At 38.2% G+C, this 27,269-nt stretch overlaps 1 long non-coding RNA gene across 1 annotated transcript in view; it reads right to left on the reverse strand.

Moving 5' to 3' along the window:
- Window positions 1-27,269, reverse strand: part of LOC146304290 (uncharacterized) — a 194,246-nt gene that overhangs the window by 151,466 nt on the left and 15,511 nt on the right. The window lies entirely within an intron of this gene.

The following is a 27,269-nucleotide window of genomic DNA, read 5'->3' on the forward strand; positions in this document are numbered from 1 at the left end:
TGAACTATGAGGAGCAGACTTTCATAGATAAATGAATGTGTGTGACATTGTTCGTTCAAATGTTTATAGTTGCTGACACTAAAATGTAAGGGAGAAAAATAGACAAGCTTATTTTGACTAAGTTTAATGCCATTATTTGAGTTATGTCTTTACTATTATGTACTTATGTAAATGTGATTTATGTACTGTCTACTGCAAACCTGGACTGTGAATGACCTCCCTAATAAAAACAGAAAATTGTTCTTTTCAAGTTCATTTTTAGTAATTAAGAAAAGCTATATTAACCAACATCTTACAGTGTTAGCGGTAACCCTTGAGAGAATTTATATCAACACTGCATACGAGAGTTAGAAAAACTAACAATGGTTAGTGTTAAAAAGTGTTGAATTTTAACTCAAAAAGAGTCAATTATTACACTAAATTAGTGTTAAAGTACCAACTCTCCAAAACAATAAAATTAACTATCTGTGGTGTGGACCCATATAGACATTTCAAAAGTGTTGAAATCAATTCCAACAGTGTTAATCTGAGTATACAGATTTTGCTGTGTAGCTGGCAGCATATTACTGTTCACACAGTGGCAGTTAAAAACTCATTTCCTGTTCTGACTTAAGAATAAACAATCTGTGCTGACCAGGGGGGTATACTACGAAGCAAGCTCAACACAGCCAGGCTTTCTTTGCATGATCTGGATCGACAAAGCCTAAAACCTCAATCAGAGATAACGGGTATCACAATGGTGGTTATCAACTCACTTTGTTAATCCAGGCTTTCGTCTTTAGACTCTGTGCGCGCTCACATAAAAGGGGCGTTTGTTGTGTCATTTGACTCTTCTTCCGCATGAAATGAAGCGATCTCGAGCCACTTAAGTCAAAATCATGAAGTTGTTATAATTATGAGCTGTGGAAAACATACAAATACATTACGGCAAAAAGCAACATTGTTGCTGCAAATAAAGCAGGAGAAGAAGTTTGCTGTTAGAAAATTACTGATGGACTAAATGTGGTTTTAATGCTGCCGTTTATTCTAACATGAAAACTGCACATTAAACAATAAAATTCCATACAGCAGATTTAAACATGATGAAGTCTGTCTGACACTGTCCTATGATGACAGAGACGTGGAGATCACTAAAGTTTCTGACCAAACCACGTAAAATGAGTGAAACTGATTTAAGATTGTCTGTGATAAATGATGATGAATTTTCTAATCAGTGATCTGAGCTGCAATATCACCAAGACAAAACAGATAACAGTAAAAAGTATTCAAAGTATCTGTAGTTGCTTCATCATTATTTTACTGTGTGGATTATATACCATGTCAATTTAAAGTGTTAATATGATCTGGAGCAAACGGGAAGAATGACTCTGCATCACCAAACGGAGGTTACCATCATGACAGCGCGATGTATACCGTTTGTGCTGCTGTTACATTTTTACATTAGATGAATTCGTTCGGTGATATTACAAACATACAGCTAAGCAGTTTTTCATTGTTAACCTCCTCCCTCAGTTTAAAAGCTATATCGCCCATAAACAACCTTGTTAGGACAATAGTTAGTTAAAGAAAGGCACTTTTTACAGACGATTTAATCATAAACTCTGAACATAACCTGCTCCCGACCAGGTTATGAGCTTAGCATAAGTTACCATGGTGATCTAGCCAGGTTAAAAGAGAGCCACATTCGTGAGGGGTGTACTACGAAGCGAGATTAATGGGTAAGCGAGCTATGTTGAGTCTAAAGCCAGGATTTTCAGTGTCACAAAAGTGGCTCTCTTTTAACCTGGCTAGATCACCATGGTAACTTATACTAAACTCATAACCTGGTCAGGAGTAGGTTATGTTCAGAGTTTCAGATTAAATCGTCTGTAAAAAGCACTGCTCTTTCACTTATAATTGTCCTAACAAGGCAATATAGCTTTTAAACTGAGGAAAGACAATAAAAATGAAAAGTTGTTGAGCTGTATGTTCGTAATATCACCGAACGAAGCAGCACAAATGGTATACATCGCGCTGTCATGATGGTAACCTCCGTTTGGTGATGCAGAGTCATTTTTCCCGTTTGCTCCAGATCATATTAACACTTTAAATTGACATGGCATATAATCCACATACTAAAATAATTATGAAACAACTACAGACACTGAATACTTTTTACTATTATCTGTTTTGTCTTGGTGATATTGCAGCTCAGATCACTGATTAGAAAATTCATCATCATTTATCACGGACAATCTTAAATCAGTTACACTCATTTTACGTTGGTTTGGTCAAAAACTTAAGTGATCTCCACGTCTCTGTCATCATAGGACAGTGTCAGACAGACTTCATCATGTTTAAATCTGCTGTATGGAGTTTTATTGTTTAATGTGCAGTTTTCATGTTAGAATAAACAGCAGCATTAAGACCGCATTTAGTCAATCGGTAATCTTCTGACAGCATACTTCTTCTCCTGCTTTATTTGCAGCAACAATGTTGCTTTTTGCCGTAATGTATTTTGTATATTTTCCACAGCTCATAATTATAACAACTTGATCATTTTGACTTAAGTGGCTTGCGATTGCTTCATTTCAGGTGGAAGAAGAGTCAAATGATGCAACAAACGCCCCTTTTATGTGAGCGGGCACTGAGTCTGAAGACGAAAGCCTGGATTAACAAAGTGAGTTCATAACCACCATCGTGATACCCATTATCTCTGATTGCGGTTTTAGGCTTTGTCGATCCAGATCATGCAAAGAAAGCCTGGCTGTGTTGAGCTTGCTTTGTAGTATACCCCTCATGTCTCCCCACAAATCATCCAGACTTGTTTAGGTCTCTTCTTTTGTTTTTTCCTCACTGCTAAGCAGTACTACAGCAAACTGTTGCACCAAGTCAGCCTCTGTTTTGTTTACATCTGCCTACCCATGACTTCACAAGAGATTGTGCTTCCTCTGGTACATAAACTTAATAAGACTAAGGCTAAGAGTGACCCAGAGCACTTTTGGAGAAAATGTAAAAGTTATTTCATAGCTAGTGTTTTATTATGAATGTATGTGTGAATGTACAATTTAATTTTCCATAGTTACAAAAACATTTCTATATACTGTCGGTCTTACAAAGACAGAAAAGCAGAATTTGCAAAGGTCAGACTTTAAATAGAATGGAATTGGCCATGGACATCGCAATCTATACAATTCTAAGCATACAGTTGTTTGACATTGACTGTTAGATACTGGTTGGTTAATGGTTTAATAATTTGTGTATCAATTACTTTGTAGCTGATCAGGTTAATTGCCAGCTAATTATAGTCAGGTTCTAACTGCAGTATGCAATAAATGGTTGTCCTTTGTGTGTGTTGACCTGTCACTCACTGCTGAAAGTACAGAACACAATTTAAAAGAAATTATATTTTATAATAACGAGATATTAAATGAGCTTTTAGGTTGATATACTGCATTTATTTATTGGTTTGATTAATGGTTTACAGTAGCTCATCTGTCTTATTATCAGCTAAGCCTGTTTTATCTTCTCATTCTAATAATAGTCTAATTATCACCTACTGTTTGTGCACTTTTGTGCCCTACAATTTGGCCAAAAAGCGCCAATACATTTGAATTCATCATAGGCCAAAGTGACTTCTCCTAAAAATGACTTCAAAAAAAAAAAAAATGACAGAAAGAACCAGTATTTTTATAGTCATACTTAAGCTATATCACATGGAAGCAGCTTACCTTAATGGTGATAACACACTTGCCACTCTGCATTTTACACGCAGCAACAAACTCCTGGAACATAAGTATGCACAGTGAGTGTTATAGTCAAAAACATGGTGACACAAAACATTGTGTGGCAAAAACATAATATAGGGTGAGCACTTGTATAATTCCTCTGGGATTAAACAAAAAAAAAAAAAAATTCAAAAACCAAAGAGAAATAACTTGATGCTTTAGTCCCACTGACACGAATTTGGCACGAATGTAACGAGTTCTGGCAAAGGACAAACCCATCGTTACTTTGTGATCACGTCATGAAATCTTTGAATTGATACAGAAAAGTATAGTATAGTATAGTATAGTATAGTATAGTATAGTAATTTGAATGTATATTTTGTTGGTTCTGTTTTGTCATGTGAGCTTGTCTTTTATGTGATACAGAACAGGAATTAACTGTAAAGCAGAGTTAAGTGAGTCAGGGCTGTTTAATTTGAACTGATTTTATTACTTCATTTTCAATTTGTTCCTGCACAATAATAAATGAAATAAAAGTGAAAAATGTTATGTTATTGTTTTTTATGCCTTCACAAAGGAATAAAAATATTTGTGCAGCATTGCGCATAATTTATATAAGATGAGATAAGTACTTTAACTTTTAACTTTTTTAAGCCAATCATGCAATAAACTAATCAGAAATTAAAAGCAGGTGCGGCACCAGCGCAAGCAGTGGTAGCATGACGAGGAAGAGAAGGAAACAAGGATGTTTTGATACCAGCCCGAGTCTCTTGCAAAACGCATTTTCATCCAGTGAGTCATTAAATCAACATTATTACTCCCTTACTCGAATTGAGAATTGTAACACCGGTACCTCCGTCCCCTCACTTTCTTCACTTCGGATCCACATACACTAATATCAGGCATGCCCTTGTCCATAATTTCTGGGTGTTACCTGGGTATCACGGACACTTACCCTCCCTGCGCCTCAACTTTGAGACTTTGACTTTGAGATTCACTGACAAACAGGGTGAAATAATGTGTGAAAAGAGGAACGTAGCGTTGAGCCTCAGCACAATTTATAATGAGAACTACTAAGCAGGGTTAGTGTTATGGTTAAATTAGCTAACGTTAGCTACCATCCAGCCTAAAATGCCACAGTTGCCCTTGAACTGTCAAAATAATTTCTCTTCAAATAGCAAACTGTTACTACCTGACATGACTCTACATTAATGTTAGCTAGCTAACAATATACCAATCACCAGCACAAAGACTTATTTATCATTTAACTAATTTTAAACTTACTTCACTTTATTGTGCGGAGTTTTCCACCTGGAGTTTCTGGTCGGTCGGTCAGTCCCCTGATTTAATTACTGCCTGTTGTCGTCAACCCGGTATGCTACATTCATAGGGCCCCGGAAATGGGAACGCTACAATTTATGAATATAACACAAGGCAGCTAGAAGATCAAACAACAAATACTGTCAGTCTAAAGACCCTGCTCAGTATTTTAAAATACGCAAATTTACTTAAATAAAAAGAGAAAACGGTATCTCTATGAAGAAAGAAGAAAAGAAGTAAAGAAGTTTAATATTAAGGATTTTCTAATTCAAAAGTAGTACTTCATAGTTCCTACTTCGGTTTCTTGTCCCAAGAGGAAATTTGTCTTCCCCTGCCTTTTCTGTCTCTTTGTCATGACAAAAATTGCATTTTAATTATTTTCAGTGCGATGTCATAATATATCAATGTCAGTTTTTTTTTTTTTTTTATCATTCATCAAAACAGGGTTGGGCAACAAAATGAGACTTCATCCATGCTACATCCACATACAACAAATATAAACATATGATCTGATGAGTATTTTCTCAAATGTCTGACAATTCATATGATATGATTATTCATTCATTTTCTGTAACCGTTTATTCTGGAAGGGTCATGGGGGCTGGAGCCTATCCCAGCTGACATTGGGCGAGAGGTGGGGAACACCACAGACAACATAGAGACAGACGCACACTCACACCTACAGAAAACTTAGAGTCACCAATTGCTTGTACTTAAATTCTGTCATGACATACCACTTTGCAAATACCAATCTGAAGCAGAGGGCCATCAGAAAGTAATTTCAGTGTTATTTCTGAATGGTATCATTGTGGGACAAGTCCTTAAAAATAACTACTGTGAATGGCAACAGGTGTCCTGTCCAATAAAGGCTAAAAGCCCCCCCCCCCCAAAAAAAAAAGTCAAACTAGAATGTCGTGGGTAAAGTGTCTGTTCATGGAACATCCAGTGCTGAAGGTGCAGAATGGTGTGACCAGATCTCTGTGCCATCATTCACTGCCCAGCTCTGTCTGGTCTCACAATGGACTCTGCCTGACAGGAAGTTGAAATGATTGGGGATATGCTTGATCTTTTGGTAGACTGTGTGCGTCTTGACCAAACTGCACATGCCCATTGCTGTCTCCAGTTAGATGGATGATGTCTACTGTTGGCTCTGAAATCAAAGACAGGTGAATTGGCAGTTTCAGGAACTATTAAATATAAAGCCTAAATTAAAAAAAAAAAAAAAAGTGAGAACTTTTAATTGAATATTAACAGAGATATTTATGCTGAATGAGTGCAATGACTGCAAGCAGGGGGAAACTTCTGACGAAGCTCTGTCACAAGTGATCTCTTTAGATGTTGTTATGTTATTGAATTATTGATTTTTTGACAACTTTAGGGGAAAGGAAAACAGGCTTTACAGCTTTAACAGAACATTAGCCTATCACCACTTTATAAAGTTGTAAGTGAAGCTGTAAGTGGTGAACATGAGCAAACAGTTGCCCATTTACAGAGAAACTTAAGCATTCATTTGAAGTCAGATTTGTGTCCACCTGACAAAGATCAATATTCACTTTATTTCTGTTCAGGTCTGGACCAGATTTTCTGCTGTTTGGTGCTGGGTAGGTACTGTACAGTGAATTTACCACAGACTGAACAGCTGCCTGCTGTTGCTGGAACCTGGGTTGATGATGTTGAGAGTGAGATCTGAATTTTCCATCTAGAAAATCAGAACAAATGATTAAAAGAAGGTTAAAACGTGTTGGTGATGATTCTTTGTGATAATTGACTAATATGGATGAATGCACTTTTAACAAACAAGAAATTGTTGTGTAAGCAGCATTTTTTTAAAGAGTGATAAAAAATGCTGGGCACACAAGGTGCATAAAGTAGACCGTCTTCATAGAGGATTTTGGACACTACTTGAATAATGCGGCAACTACCTTGCTCACCAAAATGACCCTGTGTGTAAATAAGACAGCTCTGGAAATTTGGATTTGTTTGGAGAAGATTTTTTTTTTTCTACTTACTTGGAAATAGCCTATTTCACCCAGCTTCCCAGGTAGGGATATATTTGACACATTTTACTAGTCCATCAACATGTGGATGGAAAACTAAATTTGCTCACTTCAGACTTCCATGGTGTTGTGGAGGATCTGCATTTCAGGGACTGAAATTGCCCTTGTCTCCGAGTCTGTTAGAAAACAATTTTCAGACACTTGAATCTTCTTTATTAAAACTTCTTCCAACAGCACAGCACAGCAGACAGAGCTGTGTTGGTAGACAGAAATAATAGAACTGGAGATCAATGACCCTTATTGATTATTACAGCTCTTAATATCAAACACAAACTTCATTATAACTTAACCAAACAATAGTAACAGAGTAAATGGTAGTCATCTACTGTTTAATACAAATTTTAATACAGCTATCAAGGTAACTGCTGCCTGCCTTTTATTCCACCAAAATCCTTTTTTTTTGTCTAGCAAAGTTTTGGCTGAACTGAAGTCCCAGATCTAATCATCACTGTACGCCACTGATACAAGTTTTTATACTAAGAATTTTTCTGATCTCTCTTCTTCCTCCCTTCAACTTGTTATATGCTTTGTTGAGCTCAGTGCTTCCATTCACTTCTCAAGATTGTTTTGGCTATAATAGTTCATCTTTGCTCTGGACAGTTCTATAAGCACATACTCTATTAAAAAGTGATAGTTCAGCCAAAAATGAAAATTCACTCAATCAATCTACTCACCCCTGTGCTGATGTGATGATGGGTGAGGACCTCCAGTTCACAAAACACTCCCGGGTTTCAGCAGAAAACAGCCTTGCAGCCAAATCCAGTACAACTGAAGTGAAAATTTTAAAATGTAAAAAAAAAAGAACAAAAACCACAAGATGTCTCCATACTGCTTGTGTGGTGTAATCCAAGTGTCTGTAAGATGCGACATTAAAATTTGACCTAAAAAGACACCCTTTACATCATGTTTTTAGCCTAAATCTCAGCTGTAACCTCTCACAACAGAGCTACATGCACATGCCTGAAGTGGGTACATAAGCTCTCGCCTAAGCTGCACGACACGAGATATATGAGATCTTGCAATACCTTCACATCTGTGTTTACATGCTACCTGGAAGTGACTCAGACAACAGAGAGAGATCTGCTCAGAAATAGTGACTTGTTACGCATACAGTTGACTTCACAAACTTTCAACAAAGAAGAAAATGTACAAGGCCTTCGACATAGAGGAGGAACATCATTTTGTTGCTGCAGCCATGGACTACAGAGCGAGAGCAACAGAAACCTGGTGGTGTAGTGTACAAAATCCTTTCCAGATTGAGAAAGGTCCAACTTATGTTTCAGGTGTACATGTGGCTCTGGTCTGAGAAGCTACAGTTGACATTTAGGGTAAAAACATGGCGTAAATGGCATCCTTTTGGGTCAGATTTTAATGTTGCAGCTTATGGACACTTGGATTACACAACACAAGCAGTATGGAGACATTTTTTGTGTTTTGTTGTGTTTTATTTTATTTATTTATTTAATTTCAAAACTGGTCACCGGTCACTTCAATGGATTCGGCTGTTTTCCACTGAAACCCCAGGAGTGTTTTGTGAACTGGAGATCTTCACTCATCCTTACATCAGCAAAATGGTCAATAGATATTGAATGAAATTTCATTTTTGGGTGAACTATCACTTTAAAGAATGGTACATTTGATGGAGTGATTATTTATTAGAAAATAACTATCTTACAGCAACCAACATTTTAGCAGCCATGGCTGCCAAAGATAACAACCGCTTCTGAGTTATCCCTTAATTGGGCAGTTTTGGTGATTTTCATCCTGCGTCATCAAGACCCACAAAGGGACTGACAGAAGTTTCTGCAGCACTTGCACCTGCATGTTGTGAATAATGACACAAGCAGGTAGAAAGTGTGATGTGTGTATTATTGTGCAGATGACCATAATGCAAGCCAATAAATAGCCTAAGTAAACAAATAACACTGATCAGTTGCCTATATTAATTAGAAGATGGAAAAAGGAATATTAAATGATGATTAAAATCAGCATCAGAAAGAATACTACCAATAATCAGCCATTTCAATTTACAGATCTAACTGAATGCTGTCAGGTATCGAAATCTTTCTTAGATTTGTTTCTGTAAACATTCAGTCAGTTTGACCGCTGATACAGCTGTTATCAGCTCGTCATCAGCTCGTCATCAGTAACTGACGCCGCTTCAGACTAATGCCAAAAAAGGAACCAAGGATTTTTCATCTCACAGCTCTGTCTTCTCTGTCCTCACATCTCTGTCATGACCTCGCTGGGTGGAGCAAAGATGTGAGGAGAGGGAGCAAGTGGAGGAGATGAATTTACAGAATGAAAAGCATCCAGTGTCCTTGTTTTGCAGCACCGTCTTCTTTGGCTGTTCTTTGTTTTAAATGGCAGTTGGCAAACAGCATTTTGGTGATTTAATGCCACCCGCTGGATTGGAGTGTTACTTCACTTGCCAGAATGACAATAGTGTGACTGAGTCGGTCAGAAAAACAGATGTATTTGTTGTATTCATCATGCACATGCTGTGTACCGAACTGTGACGCCAGTACCATGATTTTGATGATGATCAGGAGGACGAGTCACAGTTTTCAAGGAGCAGTAAGTAATAAGTCTCAGGGGCACCGCGGGGGGGGGGGGGGAGTTAGGACGATTCTAAGGGCCCGGGCCTAACAGGGGGCCCTTTGAGGGCTATCAATATTATTTTAATAGTATTATCTATGTAATCTTTGAGGGGGCCCAAGATTTCTGGCAGTGCCTCTGTTAAGTCTCATTCCTTGGTCATCAAATACGGATACTTTGGGATGGCTTGAGCTGAAACAAGAAGCCCAAGAAACCAAGACAACTCCACATCTTCACACTCCAGTGACTCAAACATGCAGAATCAACTTTCTGTGAAACAGCTCAGGGACCTCTGGCCCACTCTTCATATGCAGTCTGAGGTAATATGGTTAATCTCTCTCACCTGTTTTTCCTTTGTCAGTAATGTATGTCACATTATGCATAGTTTTATCTAATTTAATTAATCTTGAAATCATTGGTTTTACTGTGAATTTATTTATTTTGACTTTATAGATTTGTTTGCAATGAGATATTGAGTTTATGTGACTTTTATGTTGTAATCATTACTAATACTGCTTTACAAACAGTTAGTCATAATAAGAAAATTCTGTTCTAATCCTGTTCTGATTTTATTATTCTTTTTTAAATAAAACAATAATTTATCTTAGTGATTCACAAACCTAGAACTTAATGTACTTCTTCTTTTCTGAGATGTAGCTGTATGTATGCAGCGTTCCAACGGTCACAAGAACCTGTCCTTGAACACCGAGTTTGATTGCCACACCCCTCAACTGATGATCTTATTCAGACAAAGGGCTTCCAAAACTAGAAAGATTCCAGGTGCTATGGCTGATATATTCAAGTGCATGACCAGCAGGTGATTATGCATTTCACTGGTTAAATTTTTGTGTAATGTTTAATTTGATGGTTCAAATGAACTTTAATTCCACAATTGCTCCACTGCATAGTCCACGTTTTTGCATGTTCATGCTCTGTCTCTGATTGCACCAGATAAATCAGCACAAGACGTGTGGACTTATTTTCTGATGCTGTAGTGGCAAGTTGGTTGGAACGGTTTGGCATTGGGCTTGATGAATAAATCTGTCACATAATTTATACTATTTTTATCCTCTTAGGAACTTAATGACATCAAACACAAGGTGTACTGCTGTTCTCCTTGGCCTTCCTGTGTATCATGTGGTAAGTTTCAGTTAAGAAAAACCAGGCCCATTCTTTATTAATTCATTCATATTTTCATTTCTTTCTTGATATATATACATATATATATATAAAATTCAGGTTTTTATTTGAGTTTTTACTTGACAATTGTACAGTGCTCTTTAACATTAAAGAACAGGGCTCTTATACATAAATGAAAAGTATCAATGATATTACAAGGTGTGGAAGTTCCTAGAAAGAAAAACAAACAAAAAATAAATAAAATAAAATAAATATCAGAGGGAAGAAAACCAGCTGTCGTCCTGCTGACTGACAGTAAAAGTAATGTAGGACCAAAATGGTTCCCATTCTGGCGCTGTGGTACCTTCTCTATTATTCAGCTTATAAAGCATACATTCATATGAAGCAGTCTTTGTCATCATATTTACCCATTCTTTAAACTGTGGGGCTTTGGGAGTTTTCCAGTGTTTAAGAATAATCCTAGCTGCCACTGAGACCCCAACCATGATAACAGAGAATTTTCCTTTTGATATATTATCTATCTGTCCTTTGTCACCCAGTAAACACAGTGTAGGACAATGTGGCACAGGTCTTTCTAACCAATCACTTAGAATACGTACGACAACCATCCAGAAGTGCTTGATAATTGGACATTCCCACAAACAATGTATCAGAGTACCGTTATCATTTTGACACTTCCAGCACAATGAGTTGTTCATGAGGCCTAATCTATTCAGTCTCACAGGAGTCCAATAATATCTTTGTACAATCTTATATTGTGTACATTTACCTTTACATTCCCTTAAAAATTTCCCACATTGTGAGATTATTTCCCTCCATTCCTCATTCCCAAGAACAACCCCAAAGTCATTTTCCCATAAAACCTTCAAATTGTTTAAATCAGTACTGAGTGTAGAGTTCATTCTTCTGTAAAATATCGAGGCTCTGTGATGGTGTGACGGCAAAACCAAATACTCTAAAATATGGTTGTCTTCAGTTTGCCAGTCTAGTGACATAACACAGTGCCTTATCTGAACATATTTCCAAAAATGTTCCTTTCCATTTAGGTTATATTTACTCAATACATCATTATAAGACATAAACACTTTACCATCATACAAATTATCCAGCGTACATATTCCATGGTTGTGCCAACTCTTCCAGTAGACCGGTGTTTTACCAATACAGATTGCAGGATTTTGCCACAAAGACGAATATGGCTGTTTAGAATGAGATAATTTAATCATTTTGTGTATCTTCGTCCAAGCTTCCTTGGAATGCAACATAATAGGGTTAGAGATTCTACCTGAATTTTGAGAGAGGAGCTCTATGGGTGTAAAGGGAAAGGATAAAGATTTTTCTATAATGGGCCAGTCTAACTTGCGTTGTCCAGTCCAAAGTAGGGCAAGTTTCGCCATCTCAAAAGAGATATAGTACAATCTTGGGTCAGAGCATAGCCGTTGAGCTGATCTTGTGACATCGTGTTGCTAAGGAAAGTTTTTATCCTCTTTAATGTAGAGAAGCACCACTCAGACGCTGATGTTGTCATTGGTGTTGTGGTGATGATGTTGAGAAGACTTTCAGAGTTTCAGTGAATGTTTCTCCAAGGTTGTTTTTTCATCAAAACCTGATAGAGAGCCAGTGCACCTTTGCAACTCCGGAACTCCTCATTCTTGTAGATCAGGGACAGTTCTGTTTTAAGTCTGGCCTTGTCCAATGAGGGATAGGCTTCCACCGTGGTTTCCAGTGCTGAATCTGGGAACTCTCTGCTGTGTTGTTGGAACAAGTCTCCTTGCAAGAGAGTGGCACTGATGAGGTGCTTGGTGAAAGAAAACCTCTCCTTGGCATGGCTCATGACAGTGTCACATAACATAACACATAACATACAATTTTAAAAAAGGTAAAGAATTAGGTCTTCACGTCTCACTACAATCAATGTTCTGAATAGCTAGCCTATATTGTGTAATAAACCAAAATGGTTAACTGTAATTATTCATAGATATCATATGACAATAAACACTTGAGTCTGGACTACTATATCAAGGGGCGAGCATCTTCATTAGATTTTTTTGATGATGTCTCTGTTCCTCTATGTGTCTCTGTTTCTCTCTGTTCCTCTGTGTGTCTCTGTGTGTCTGTTCCTCTGTGTGTCTCTGTGGGCCCTATCTTATGCCCGGCGCAAGTGCCATTTTTGCTATGTGCATAAGATAGCAAACGCGCTTGCGCTGGGTCTGTGCCGCTGTGGGTGTGAGGTCTAAACATGAAAGCAAAAGGAAGGCATGGCTGGGCACGTTTGCTATCTTGTGCTCAGCGCATTGGGGTAAAACGCGCTCGTGCCTTAGGGTCGTGTCTTGTGCTGATCGAAAGCATAAGTTTCTCTTTTGAGAAAAAAGAAGCAAATCCCCCCATGTCAGTAAAAAAGTGACTGATCTGAGGGATGTGGGAAGTTGCCTGCTGCATTACCAGCTTTAACTGATGGGCATGACAGTGAATGTAGTGAGTGTTTGCATAGATGTCCTGTACCTTTTGCTGCACTCCTCCAGTGGCACCCCTCATTACCGCAGCCCCATCATATGCCTGGGCCATCAACTTTTTTTCTTGTCCCTCAGGAAGGATGCTGTGCAGCCTCTCCAATAAGGCACTGGCTATTGAATCCGCACAGCTGTTGGGTAGCTTGATGAATTCAAAGAACCGCTCCTGTATATTGTTGCGTCCATCAATGTACCAGGACTGGCTGACAGTGTGTGGAAATGTCGGTAGTTTCATCAGCTTGGATTGCTAAAAACTCAGCTGTCTTTACTTCATCTATGATCTGTTCTCTCAGAACTGCCAGCATACAGTCCAGAAGCTCGTTCTGAACTGTCTTTGAGGTGCTTTTAAATACGGTCGCATTTTCAAGGTGCTCCCTCAAGTCCCAATCAATGGATGCCATTAAGTCGACTAAACCTCTGAATTTCCCAGCGTTGTCTTAGGAATCCCTTTCATCATGTCCCCGCATTGCTAATTCAAAAGCACCACAAAATTTGACATTTATTTTGGATAAAATATTATGGTTTTTATCTACCTCTTCATTGTGCCTTCTTACAGCAATGCGGTGCCCATCATCTAGCTGTGTTGCTATGCTCATCTTTCCGAGCACAGCTAGCTTTATGCAGTTTTCCATGTGAATTTTGGACCTCTCATGCTTCTTGATCCGTTCAGAGAGGTGCTTTAAGTCAGTTAGTCCAGTCTTTGTCCAAGTCGAATCACATTTGTCACTCCTGAAGAGGATACAGGGGAAACAGAAAAGTGCATTGGCTGCTCCACAACCTGCCAGCCACGTCTTACGGTTCAACCAGCTCCGACAAAGACTCAGTTTGTACAATTTATCTTTCTCCTTGGTTTGCTGGGAAATGTTCATTTCAGGTTTGTCGGGTCCCAGCTCCTTAACGAGAAGTTTTTCCTCCGTCGTCCGTCTTGCAAAAGGGTACATTAATAATGATTTCACCGAATTTGGTGGAAGCTGCTCTTGAACTCCAGTTGTCACTGCTGTCGCCAGCGCCATCATCTCTCTTCCTCGTCACCGTAGTTTTTTTTCTCCTACTGTAGGACAGAGTCTGGGAGTCGCACTACAAACAAAACCTATCGCTGGCTCCTCACATAGCTCTAGCATTCATAAACCTTCACACATTTTACGTAGCAGTTGGGGCTACATTTCCAGCGCCCCACCAGCGTTAAATTTGGTGACATTGATAGGCCAATTATTAATAATGTTTCCCTAGCAACCATAACTGGATTGGTTACTTAGCTGCAGGTCAGGGGCACTTTGCCGAGCACCCAAAATCTAATTAAAGGCCCTGTCAACCATAATATCCACTCAAAAAAAAAAAAAAAAGTGGCTGTTGACAGTATTACACCAGTCTTTATCACTTGATTAAAGGCAGGTGTAATCATTCCCACAAAACAAAACAAAAAATCAGGTATGAAATTCAAAACAAATTTTGAGCTCATTAAATCTGTCACCAGGAAGTGCATGATTACAATGTTGATGATCAAATGATTTGTGTTCCAACTCAAGCTCAGTGTGGAAAAAGACACATTTGAAACATTTGGATGAAGAAGGTCACAAAGCTAGCTCGTCAAAACTGCAGTTTGTCCAACAACAAGTGACATTTTTGGGTCATGTGATGACACGTGAGGGCAAATCCCTCTCCCAAAAAAGAGTAAAAGCATTTTCAAACATTTTCAAACCCAATCATAAAGAAACAAGTTATGCCTTTTGTGTTACTGTTGCAGGCCCTTCATTCCCACTGGTGTTTTCACTGGTGTCCTCAAGGCCCCCCTGAGTGCAATCGCACCTGGGTGAGGCCTAGAAGCACATAGTAAAGTGACATGGACTGCTGATGCAGGATAAACATTTGTTGACTTAAACTTGTCCTTCGGAAGACTCTGACGACTCCAACTCTTGGGTTACCAGGTCCAAAACGACTTTTTGCTCAGACTGTAGACAAAGAGTGTTGAGTGTTACTCCAGGACCACGGAGACAGACAGAGATCTGTAGCCTACTTTTCAGCTAAACTTGACGCTTTAGCTACAGGAATTCCTACTTTTTAAGGTGACTGTAAACTAACTCTGCTGTCGTATGTCTCCGCCAGTCCCACCAATCTTACGTTGTTTCTTTTGCAGTGATTCTCCAGGATTTGCACACGGTCCCATAGCATATCCACCTTTTTCCCCATGGTACCGGTGTTTGTCACAAGGCCCTCAGTCGTGTCCTCCAGCTGGGAGATTCGCTCCTCCGCCTCCTCCACTCGTACCTGTAGCCCGCTGACAAGAGTTTTTCAGCTCGGTGGTGGTTTCTTTGATGGTCACTACATCAGCAGCTACTTCCGTCAGTTTAGTACTCAGTTTGGTTATTTCAGCAAAGATTTTTTCCATACTTATTTTCTGTTCTGCAGCTTCGTCGGGAGACTTGTCCTCATTAGCAGCTAGCTTGTTCCGAGTAGCTATGTGGTCCATATCCTTAAAATATTTCGACGTTGTTGCCATTTCTCACCGCCAAAAATGTAGTCAAAGTATTAAGAACTTTTTTGGGATAAAGTCAATCAATATTTAGCTCAACGTAGGCAGATAAATATGGATTAAACAATTAAATTAATAGCGAGTGGTCTGAGCCCTCCTACAGTGCTGCCATCCTCCTCGGCGTAGCCACGTGACTCCTCATTTTCATTTATTTCTAAGGATAACCTAATCAGCATTTCTGTAAATGTGCCAGTGTTAGACAAACAGTTAGCTGGCTAAATTTCAACTGCAGGTGAGAAGTTTTGAAACCTATGAAGTGCATTTTTTGGCCACTGGGGCTGTGTTGATTTTTTTTTTTTAATATATGGCAGCCACCCCAAACTAGAGCTGTAACATGTAATTGGTTAATAGTGAATTAATCAACTATCAACTTAATCACCAATAATTCTGATAATTGATTAATCACTTTGAGTAAATTTTTAAAGAAAAAAGTCTCAATACTCTGTTTTTTGATCCTCAAATGTGAATATTTGAGTGTGTTTGTTTTAGTCCTCTGTGACAGTAAACTGAATACCTCTAGTTTGTGGACAAAAGAAGACATTTGAGGACGTCATCTTGGGCTTCATGAAACCCTGATCAAGTGATTTTCACACTTTTTTTTTTGACATTTTATAGTCCAAGCAACTGATTGATTAATCAATATATTAATTCTGAAATAATAAATTATGAAATATTAAAAATAATTTTTAGTAGCAGCACCACCCCAGACAAATCAAATAAATGTCATTAGTCCAGTAGTGGCACACTTAAAAGTTATCTTATCTTCTCTGCAATCAAGAGGACTAACAGTAGAATGAAAACAGATGTATCAGACTTGTGTATACTGCATTTTCATGACAATCAACCAGATTGCCAGATCTTGGGGTGCATCACTGGGACTCTGGTTCACTACCAGCCTATAAGGATCTGTCACTGTAGAAGGTGATGTGGTGATCAACCTCACCAGATTGTTGATGCATCCCAAAAGACTGACCAACACTTTTAAATTCACTTAGAGCTGCAAATTAGAGCTGCAAACCACAGCTGCAGACTCAAGAATGACTTGACGACACAATTTTAGAACTCAAGATCTAAACAAGATTAGTGGATTCTGAAAAGTAGGTCTGCGACATTAATATGTTATTGTCCATGTTGACAACTGTTTAGCTCATCTTGTTCAGATTGCTAATGTAGTCTACAGGCTTTCAGTACACATTGTATTTGAACTTGTTTATGTAATAAATTTGCATTGAACCATTGTTAAAAAGATACGTAGTGTTCATAAGCTGTTATGTGACAATTTTAAAGATCTTGTTTTTAAAGGTACACTGGTATTTTTGGGAAATAATTTTCAATCAAAAAAGAATATTCACGGATACATACATGACTGACTGAATAAATAATTAATTACAGTCCTCAAAGAGCATAATTTTCATATTGTTTCTTTTTTTTTGCAGGGACCCAACTTTCTGGCTTCAGACAGTGTTTTAGGGACCTCATTTCCCTCTTAGGATCCCTTATTTATTCAGTTATGAAAATATATCAATATTTGCGTTTGTCTTACTACTTTTCTGAGTTTGAATTTATTTTCCAAAACTGAATAATGCGCCCTTATAGTTGCTAGGTTTACACTAAATGGTCAGAAGTATGCCACACAGTACCTTCATAACTGTTAAAAGGATGGTTCCTGTTATTCGAAGTGTGTTTGTATGAGGTACTTATCCATAGTCAGTGTATTGCCCACAGTAGATGTTAGTTGCCTGCTTCTGGTTTGGAGAAGCAGCAGGAGTACTGATGTAGATGAGCTAAACAGTGTACTACTTTAGACAGGGTTAGCAGCAAAATATTTTAACCACTTGAAAGTGTTCTTCCCAACGAAAAAGTATTTAACTTTATGCAATATTTCAAATATTTTCACTGCTTTAGCTTCCTGTCAGCCAGCCTTTCCAACAGGATCTCGCCTTTATACAAGCTAAATATCATATCTCCAAAGCAGAGGTTGCGCTAGACTTTTTCATTGTCCGTCATTTTGACTGACAGGCTCATAAAAATCCCGTCATAATCTATTTTTACCCGTCACTTTAATTTTTAAAATGATAATAATTACATATTCAATAGCATTTACTTTTCAGTCATTTTTAATTAATATCCAGTCCGAACAAGCTGAACAGAGAATCCACACCGTACCTCTTTCATCAACACCGCTACTGGGCTTTTTGAAGAAACTTCAGCTGCTGACACTCAGCTGCCGTGACACTAGGTGCGTTTCAGATGATCCAGACCTGCGCAGAATTGATCAGCGGTGATCGCCGCATAGTGCATGCCGGTTAGATTTGTGTCCGACTTGATCCCGACTTGCTCTGACATCATGCACATGTGGGCAACGATAACCTCACGAGATCGAGGCGGCCACAGTTTGTAGAGCCAGATGCCGCAGCTGCCCTCCACCGACTGCAAACGCCTGGCTGTCACCTGATTGACAAGCTGACAGGCTCTGATTGGCTCTTAATTTTGACAACAAACACCACGTGTTGTATAAAATAAAAATTTTCTGTGTAATTGTAATATTTAATGCTGGACATATCAGTCTTCTGTTGTGCAATGAAGTTTTAATCTGTCAGCAAGCAGATATTTTGTGTCTGATAATAATAAAGGTTATATATATGATTTATCAAAAGAACATTTTAGTGCTTTACAAGGCAGATAAAAGAACAGATGTTACATGCGTCAAAAGGAGGATCTCTTCTATTTTTACTTCAATCAGCGATCAAGAACGCACTTTATTTCTTCAGCTATGAGCATGATCTGCAGACTACAGGTAACCTACAGGTGATCTAACAGGATGTTCGTGTCTCTTCCTTTACTCTCTCGTAAGTCTACTGAACACTGTCCGACTTGACTGCAGCTTTTTGTCTCCACCTCCTGCTGCGGCTGCCTGATCTCGTCTACTCTCCAGGCGAGGCGCTCACTCGCCATCAAGTGGTCAGGGGTCTGAATTGCAACCTGTCAAAATGACAGATGACCTTCAGATTTTTCTGTCACCGTTTTAAAAAAACGGTCAATGACGGAAAATATTCGGTTAACGCGACCCCTGCTCCAAAGCCACCCGAGTCTTAGCAGAAGCACTAATTACTTAATACATGGTTGGTTTGGAGAGAGCGATATTTGGCTTATAAAACAGCAGTATACCATGAGAAAAGGCTGCCTGGCAGCAAGGTGAAGCTGAGAAAATATTCAAAATATAATGTACATTTAAACTGATTAAATTTTTTGTAAGTGGTTAAAACATGTTATATGTTGTTGCTGACCCTTTCCTCAACAGTGCATTGCTACGCTTCTGTGCTGGTACGCGTCTTTGCTTCTACAAAATTGGAGGCGTGTCAACATCCATCGACTATAGGTAAGTAAGTGTCTCATACAACCTAGGTTCTTTATAAACACCTGAAAAATGTTAGAAATTAGTTTTAATACAAATATGAAATATTGTAGTTAAAAGGTATAGTTTTTGCACACTTTCCTGATATTGTTAGTTACATGACGTTGATAGATACTTTATTTTAAACTAGATTTCCAGAGGCTTTCAGTTGCTGCCTGGTTTACAGATGGCCAAATGTGTTTCTCTGCAATTATAATTTTCTTTTAGGATAAAAAAAATAAATAAAAAATGTTTTTTTTTTTATGACAGCCAATCAGAATACAGGGGGATTTTATAACAGCCAATCAGAATAAAGAGGTATTTCTCAACAGCCAATCACACTACAGTGGGATTTTACAACAACCAATCACAATAAAGGGGGATTTTCCAGCAACCAATCGGAATAAAGACGTATTTCTCAACAGGCAATCACATTACAGTGGGATTTTACAACAGCCAATCAGAATGCAGGGAGATTTTCAAACAGCCAATCAGAATCCATGGGGATTTTACAACATCCAATCACAGCAGAGATGTTTTTCATGACAGCCAGTCACAATACAGAGTCATTTTCAAACAACCAATCAGAATGCAGATGTTTTTTTTTTTTAAGACAGCCAATCAGAATATAGGGGGATTTTATAACAGCCAATCAGAATACAGGGTGATTTTCAAACAGCCAATCAGAATATAGGGGGATTTTACAACAGCCAATCACAAAACAGGGTCATGTTCAAACAACCAATCAGAATACAGGGGGATTTAACAACAGCCAATCAGAATACAGGGGGATTTTCCAGCAACCAATCAGAATAAAGAGGTATTTCTCAACAGCCAATCACATTACAATGGGATTTTACAACAACCAATCACAATAAAGGGTGATTTTCCAGCAACCAATCGGGAATAAAGAGGTAATTTTACAACAGCCAATCACAATAAAGGGTGATTTTCAAACAGCTAATCAGAATACAAGGGGATTTTACAACAGCCAATGACAATGCAGGGGGATTTTGCAGCAGCCAATCAGAATAAAGAGGTATTTCTCAACAGCCAATCACACAACAGTGGGATTTTACAACAACCAATCACAATAAAGGGTAATTTTCCTGCAACCAATCGGGAATAAAGAGGTATTTCTCAACAGCCAATCACATTACAGTGGGATTTTACAACAGCCAATCACAATACAGGATGATTTTACAACAGCCAATCAGAATAAAGGGGGATTTTACAACAGCCAATCACGAAGCAGGGGGATTTTACAACATCCAATCACATTGCAGTGGGATTTTACAATAGCCAATCAGAATGCAGGGGGATTATCAAACAGCCAATCAGAATACAGGGGGATTTACAACATCCAATCACAGCTGAGATGTTTTTCATGACAGCCAGTCACAATACGGAGTCATTTTCAAACAACCAATCAGAATGCAGGGTTGTTTTGCAACGGCCAATCAGAATATAGGGGGATTTTACAACTGCCAATCACAATAAAGGGGGATTTTACAGTAACCAATCAGAATAAAGAGGTACTTCTCAACAGCCAATCACATTACAGTGGGATTTTCCAACAGCCAATCACAATGCAGGGGAATTTTCAAACAGCTAATCCGAATACAAGGGGATTTTCAAACAGCAAATCACAAAACAGGGTGATTTTCAAACAGCTAATCAGAATACAAGGGGATTTTACAACAGCCAATCACAATACAGGGTGATTTTCAAACAGCCAATCAAAATACAGGGTGATTTTCAAACAGCCAATCACAATAAAGGGGGATTTTCTAGTAACCAATCAGAATAAAGAGGTATTTCTCAACAGCCAATCACAATACAGGGTGATTTTACAATAGCCAATCACAGCACAGATGTTTTTCATGACATCCAATCACAATACAGGCGCATTTTCAAACAAACCCTCACAACACAGGGAGATTTTGCAATATATACAATTTTACAATATATGATTATCAAAGTTCATTGATTGTTTAATGTGTATGTTATTTAGTGTGTCAAAAAGTAACAGGACTTAGTGTGCTGTGTGAGCTATGAGTCGGGTAGGGATTAGCGGGTTGTGTCAGTTTGTGACAGATTTTTCCTCAGCCGGACCAGAAACTTCAGGTTGGTTCATTGCTCTTGACGGCCTGAAATTAAAGAAAAAAGGTCATGTATTTGTATACAATATAATTGATATGAGTATGCAGTTATCAGTATGATAAGGTTTCCAAAGTATGTGAGGTGTAAACAATAATTTATGCTTTCCTATGCTTTCCTATTGTAACTATTTTTATGTCTACATTTGCATTTACTACACACAATTACAGTTACAAAAGCATTAAGTTCTGTGGTTATGGAGGCAGTGGGGCTTCGGGGTGGGGGGTTGGAAACACCTACTCTAAATGGGTGTGGATTTAGGTGTCATGACTACTGACAGATCACCATCAATCTGAGAGATAATGAGAGAGACGTACACCAACCTCCACCACGAATTTGACTCCTAGCATGTCAACAAGATTAAGTAAAATGTGTTTAGTTTATTTGTTTTATGTATAAGGGTAGATACTTGTTCATATTTTCTTTTTTCTTTCATGATAATTTGGATCTGTTACTTTTGTTTTTCTCAGGTGTAAAGAAAAAGCTTGTTGCTGCATCAAATAAGAGGGACAACAAAGATCTCCAAACATGGCTGAAAGCAATTAACCACCACCTGAACTGATCATGTAAAAGTGATGAGGAGGTAATAATGACATTATCTAGTAAGCGTAATACACAATAATTGACTTGAGACAATGTTGCAAATTTTAAAAGAATAATAATTTTTAGGTAACACGATAAGAATGGTATTCACCGGTTTTCACTCTGATATAATCCAAAAGGCTAAACCTAATTTCTATTCAGCTGTCCCCAGTGTATACTCTACATTTAAGATGTCTTTCAGAAAATGTTTGTTCTTGAAGCATAAATGTTTCACTTATAAATGTTTTTGTGTTCTAATTTCTGCAGGAATGTGTGTGTCAATGGAAGTCTTTGCTACATCATATTTGCGGCATGCATGAATGGGAGGCGAATAGTGTGGAGTAAACATGTTATCACCGGCCTTTGACAGAAGAACAGCAGAGAAGAAAGAGGTGGCTCAAAGCAGATTCACCTGCTTTTTGGGCTCTCAAGGCCATTGTCATGGACAAGACCCTCCTTCAGAACTTGAAGCAGACGCCTCGTTTCCAGCACACTGGTATGCATTTTTTAGACTCATGTTTTTCATTCAATAACACCTGTTTTGTACAACGCCAAGTAAAAAAATGTCCATTGCGGTGAGGAGTAATAATACTACAGTACAGTAATATTACTAACACTGCCACAAGTTTTACACCCAGTGAGCAAAATCACACTCTCTGTATTTATTATAGTTTTACCATTTGTTTTGAACAACTTGAATATATCATTTATTTTATCTGGGTGTAGCAACAACTGGGGTTTTTAAACTTGCATCAACACAGGATCTCTGTAGGTGTTCCATTCTTCTATGCTGAAGTATGCTGAGAAGAGGCTGCATTTCATATACGACTCTATGAGGGCTCATACCCAGCTGGCTATCAGGGACCATAACGCTGGCAGACCTCAGGCAACCACTAAAGATGGTAAAGATGTAATAAATTGCTGGGATTGTGTACTGATATATCAAGCACAGTCAAAAATGTAATGTGATCGAGTTATTTTTTACTAGCAGGTAATTTACTCTGGACAGAGCTCAGTAAAACCTGTCATGACTTGTAAAAGCACTGGATAGTATCTGTAATATACAGAAGAAATATTTAGCATTGTTCTTGCCTTTGTTTGGAATCTGGTGAAAGACCTTAAAAAGGCAGATTTGACAAACTTTGATCTTTTAGTGTATAATATAATTGACTGAGGGGAAAAATCTAAAAAAAGATCTAACATAATGTTGTTCATCACAAGGCAGTAATACAAGCCACAGTGATGTTGTGGTGTAAAAAACTAGTGCTCATAATAATGTATAACATCTTTTTATACACCACTATAGTTTTCTCCTAAAAACCACATTCACCTAATATCAACCTGTGAATTCACACCTGTCAATAAGATGGTCAGCTAGAATTAGACAGTAATGTTTTTTGTTGTTGTTTTTTTTCTTTTCTCAGGAGAGAAAATTTGTGTTCTTAAAACCAAACTGATGTTTCTCAGAGCCTTTACCCCATCGTAAACCACACAGAAGAAGACTATTGTACAACAATGCTCCTTTACCCAGGCCTGAGAAATAGAAAAAGTCACTAGCTTGACATTCCTCGAGATTCACACTGATGCCAAATGGACTAGATTCAGTTTTTAATACAATTTTTTAAACACAATTATCATATGACTATTTCTATTATTGTATATGATGGAATATTAGAATGTCAGTATCAATATATAAAATGCGCAGTAACAAAAATCAAGTAGGGCAAGAACATCCTCTGAATTAAAATTGAATTCAAATATAAAAAAAAATTCAGAGGATTATCTTCTGCCTCCTCAAACCTAATGTACCCCAGTGTGGGGGCTGGATTTGTTTTTAGAGTGGCAGTGTGAAAATATTTTAAATGTATGGCAAACAGGTTCTGGTAAGGATGGAATGTAAGGTTTATGCCACAGGTATCCTAAATTAACAGCATTGGTAAATACCAAAATCATTTTTTTATGTTTCTGTAATGGTTAATACACCAGTATGTAGAGGGAATTTAACCAAAATATTTCTAATGCTAAAATGTAATTATTATTGTTATCCATGAATTTTCAAATTTACTGTTTACAAAAAAAACCCCAGAAAACATAGTAAAGCACATTATTATTTCTTGATTAAGATGTCAAATTATAGTTATTTACTTGCATTCCTGAACAGAAAAAAAAACGTTTTAGTGGTTGAATGCTATGCTTGATTAATTTCTGACTTCTCAGAGAAGCCCAGTGAGCCAGCTCAAATTTGGGTACAAAAAGGTGAATTCAGTTTGAAATTCCTCATTCCTGTTCACAACGGTAAAACGTCGAGAGTGCACTGAAAATGAAAGAGTACACATTAAAACACTTCATGATGCTGGATGATCTCTGAGACAAATAAGGAAAGACATGGAGTCAGTTGCAGAGTCTGGTACTTACAAAATGCACCAAGGAAGAGGCAGGAAATGAAAGTTAACTGAAGCAGATGTCAGACACCTGAAGATTTTAAGTACTGAGACAGAAGGAAAACCACTGCTGATCTTCAGGCAGAGACAAATGCTTCTAGATCAGAGTCAGAGAAAGTCTCCAGAATGACCACAAGCTGACGGAACAAGGTTTAAAGGGAAGACTAGCTGCTAAGAAAGCATTATTGAAGTCTGCAAACATCCAGAAACTCCTCAGATTTGCCAGGGAGCACAAACACTGGACTGTTGATGACGGGAAGAAGGTACTTTGGATGGACCAAGTCCAAGTTTGAACTCTTCAGTCAGCATCGTCGTGTTCATGTCCGCAGAAAAGCTGGAAAACGTTTTGATGCCAGATGCATTGCACCCACAGTGAAACACGGTGGAGATTCCATTATGGTATGAGGTTCCATTTGTGGAAACGGAGTGGGCAAATTAGTGAAAATCGACTGTATCATGAACAAGAACGTCTACCACAGCATCTTGGTGCATCATGGAATCCCTTCTGGACTGAATCTGATTGGTCGTGGGTTCATATTACCAACAAGACAATGACCACAAGCATACTTCAAAGCTGTGCAGAGACTATTTGACCAAGAAAAAGGAATATGAAGTACTGGAACTGATGGACTGGCCAAGTCACAGTCCGGATTTCAATCCTATTGAATAAATTTGGGATTTAGTAGGATTAATATGGATTGATTGCACAAAATTTTCTTCTGAAGCAAGACTGTGGGAACAGCTAGAAACAAGGATTGGGCGATTGGACGACTATATCGTCTATCGACGATGGGCTGAATCCATCGCAGATTGCTTTTTCTGCCAGATTTTTAGGGTGATATTTGTCATTTTATTTTGCTAATGTAATAGTCTGCAGAGTGACAGCCTCTGCTCTACACCGCGCTCTCATCCAGCAGCACAGTACACATCCACTCAGCTGACCATGAGTGCACTGAGCTGGGTGACGAGTGAGAAGAAAACAGCCTGCAGAGTCAGACTCTTTAAACTCTTTCCCCACGGTAAAGTGAGGATTTATTTTGACCAAACCCGAACTGGTAATTGTTGGAAGAGTGGTTAGACTAACAAAGACGGTTTTGGTGAGTTTTACATGTTTTTCTGCAAGTTTGAACAGAGTGTGTTTTCCGAGCCGTTAACAAGCCAATTAAGCTTGTATTAGTTCGGTAAAAGACAGAAACTTCAAAAATTACATAAATTCAGAAGGTGAATGGTTGTATTTCTCTATTTAAAATGGAAAATAAGTGTGAAAACATGTAATTTGTAGACACTTTGTAAGTTTAATTTGTCCACCGGACGCAGTGAACGTACGCAGCATGCGTAACATTGTGAATTTGCCGCTTGCGCACATCTCCCAGCTGAGACCCGAAAGGACAGGAGAAAGTGGGTGGGGGGACAATGGTATCGCCAATCGCTGATGGATGAGCTGATGATGATCGTTTGGAAAATTTTAGCATATCACCCAACTCTACTAGAAACTATTTGGAACTCAGTAACAAAAGAGACTGTTGAAAACTACATAAAAACAATGCCAGCAAGAATGCAAGCTGTTATCAAGGCCAAAGGAGGCCATACAAAATATGACATTTTTTGATTATTATGTGTGGAAAAGGGACTATTTAGTTGTTTCAGTTTGATATTTGCCAAATAAAAAAACAATTACATTTTTAATTTTAAACAAGTTTTTGAAAGACTTCTAAAATATTTATGTTTTCTTGTTTTTATAACAGGTGGTCTAATAAATTTGTTTAGCACTGTATATGCAGTGGTGGACAAAGTACTCAACCGCAGTACATGAGTCAAAGCATAGATACTCCTGGTCAAATATTACTCAACTACAAGTGAAAGTTGCTCAGTCAAAATTTTACTCGAGTTAAAGTACTAGAGTACTTGTTTTTAAAAATATTTAAGTATTCAGAAGAACACGCTTTTAAAAATACTCAAGTATTCAAAAGTACAGATTACAAAGTACATTTCTAATAAACACATTGTTGTATTGTTTTCACTGTGAATTTACAGAAACCTTGTATGTGTTTTTTTCACCCCAATAAAACAATCCAACATTAAAAGCCTACCTGAAATTATTTATCTTTTTCTAATGATAATAACATCTTGAGATTTAATTTTGCCGTCGCCATTACCGAGTTTGTTTGAATGAAAGAGGGAGAGTTTGCTTGTGCTTGTTACAGAGCATGCCTGGATGACGTGCTTCTGCTTTTACATCAATCCCAGTTGAGAGCGGGTACTGTAATTGGTTTCCTTCTGTAAGGATCACAGCATGTGGCCAGTCGCATTTTAGAAAAGAAGAAACAGCAACAGCTGACTTCAAAGCTATGCTTAGACTAAAAGTTAACGGGTAATGACAACCTTCCTAGAAATGTAGTGGTGTCAAGACTACAATATTTGTCTTTGAAATGTAAATGGAGTGTAAGTCGTAAGTTTCTGAGAAAACAAATACTGAAGTGAAATACAGATACTCAAAAAATGTACTTAAGTGCAATACTCAAGTACTGTAAATATTTACACTGTGCAGGATTTATGTAGGCTCTGCTAGTGTCTCTAAAGACTGGAACAGTTTGTAGACTGCTCAGCAGTGCAGGCAAGAGTACAATTCATCGGTAGGTGTGTTCTGAACATGTCATCTGCCTCCTTGAACCTGCTGTAAGTGCCAGTGGATAATGGGTCCTTGCTTCTGATAGCTGTGATGATCCAGCTTGGCAGCACTCTTCTGTTACCACAACCAAGACGTTCTCCTCTGACAGCCCACTCCAGCACCGCATGATGGGTCGCAAGTCTGTGCTGGCTGGATGAAAGG

This window comes from Lutjanus erythropterus, unplaced genomic scaffold (assembly GCF_056507025.1).
Source record: "Lutjanus erythropterus isolate fLutEry1 unplaced genomic scaffold, fLutEry1.hap2 Scaffold_157, whole genome shotgun sequence".
NCBI classification, from domain to species: Eukaryota; Metazoa; Chordata; class Actinopteri; order Lutjaniformes; family Lutjanidae; genus Lutjanus; species Lutjanus erythropterus.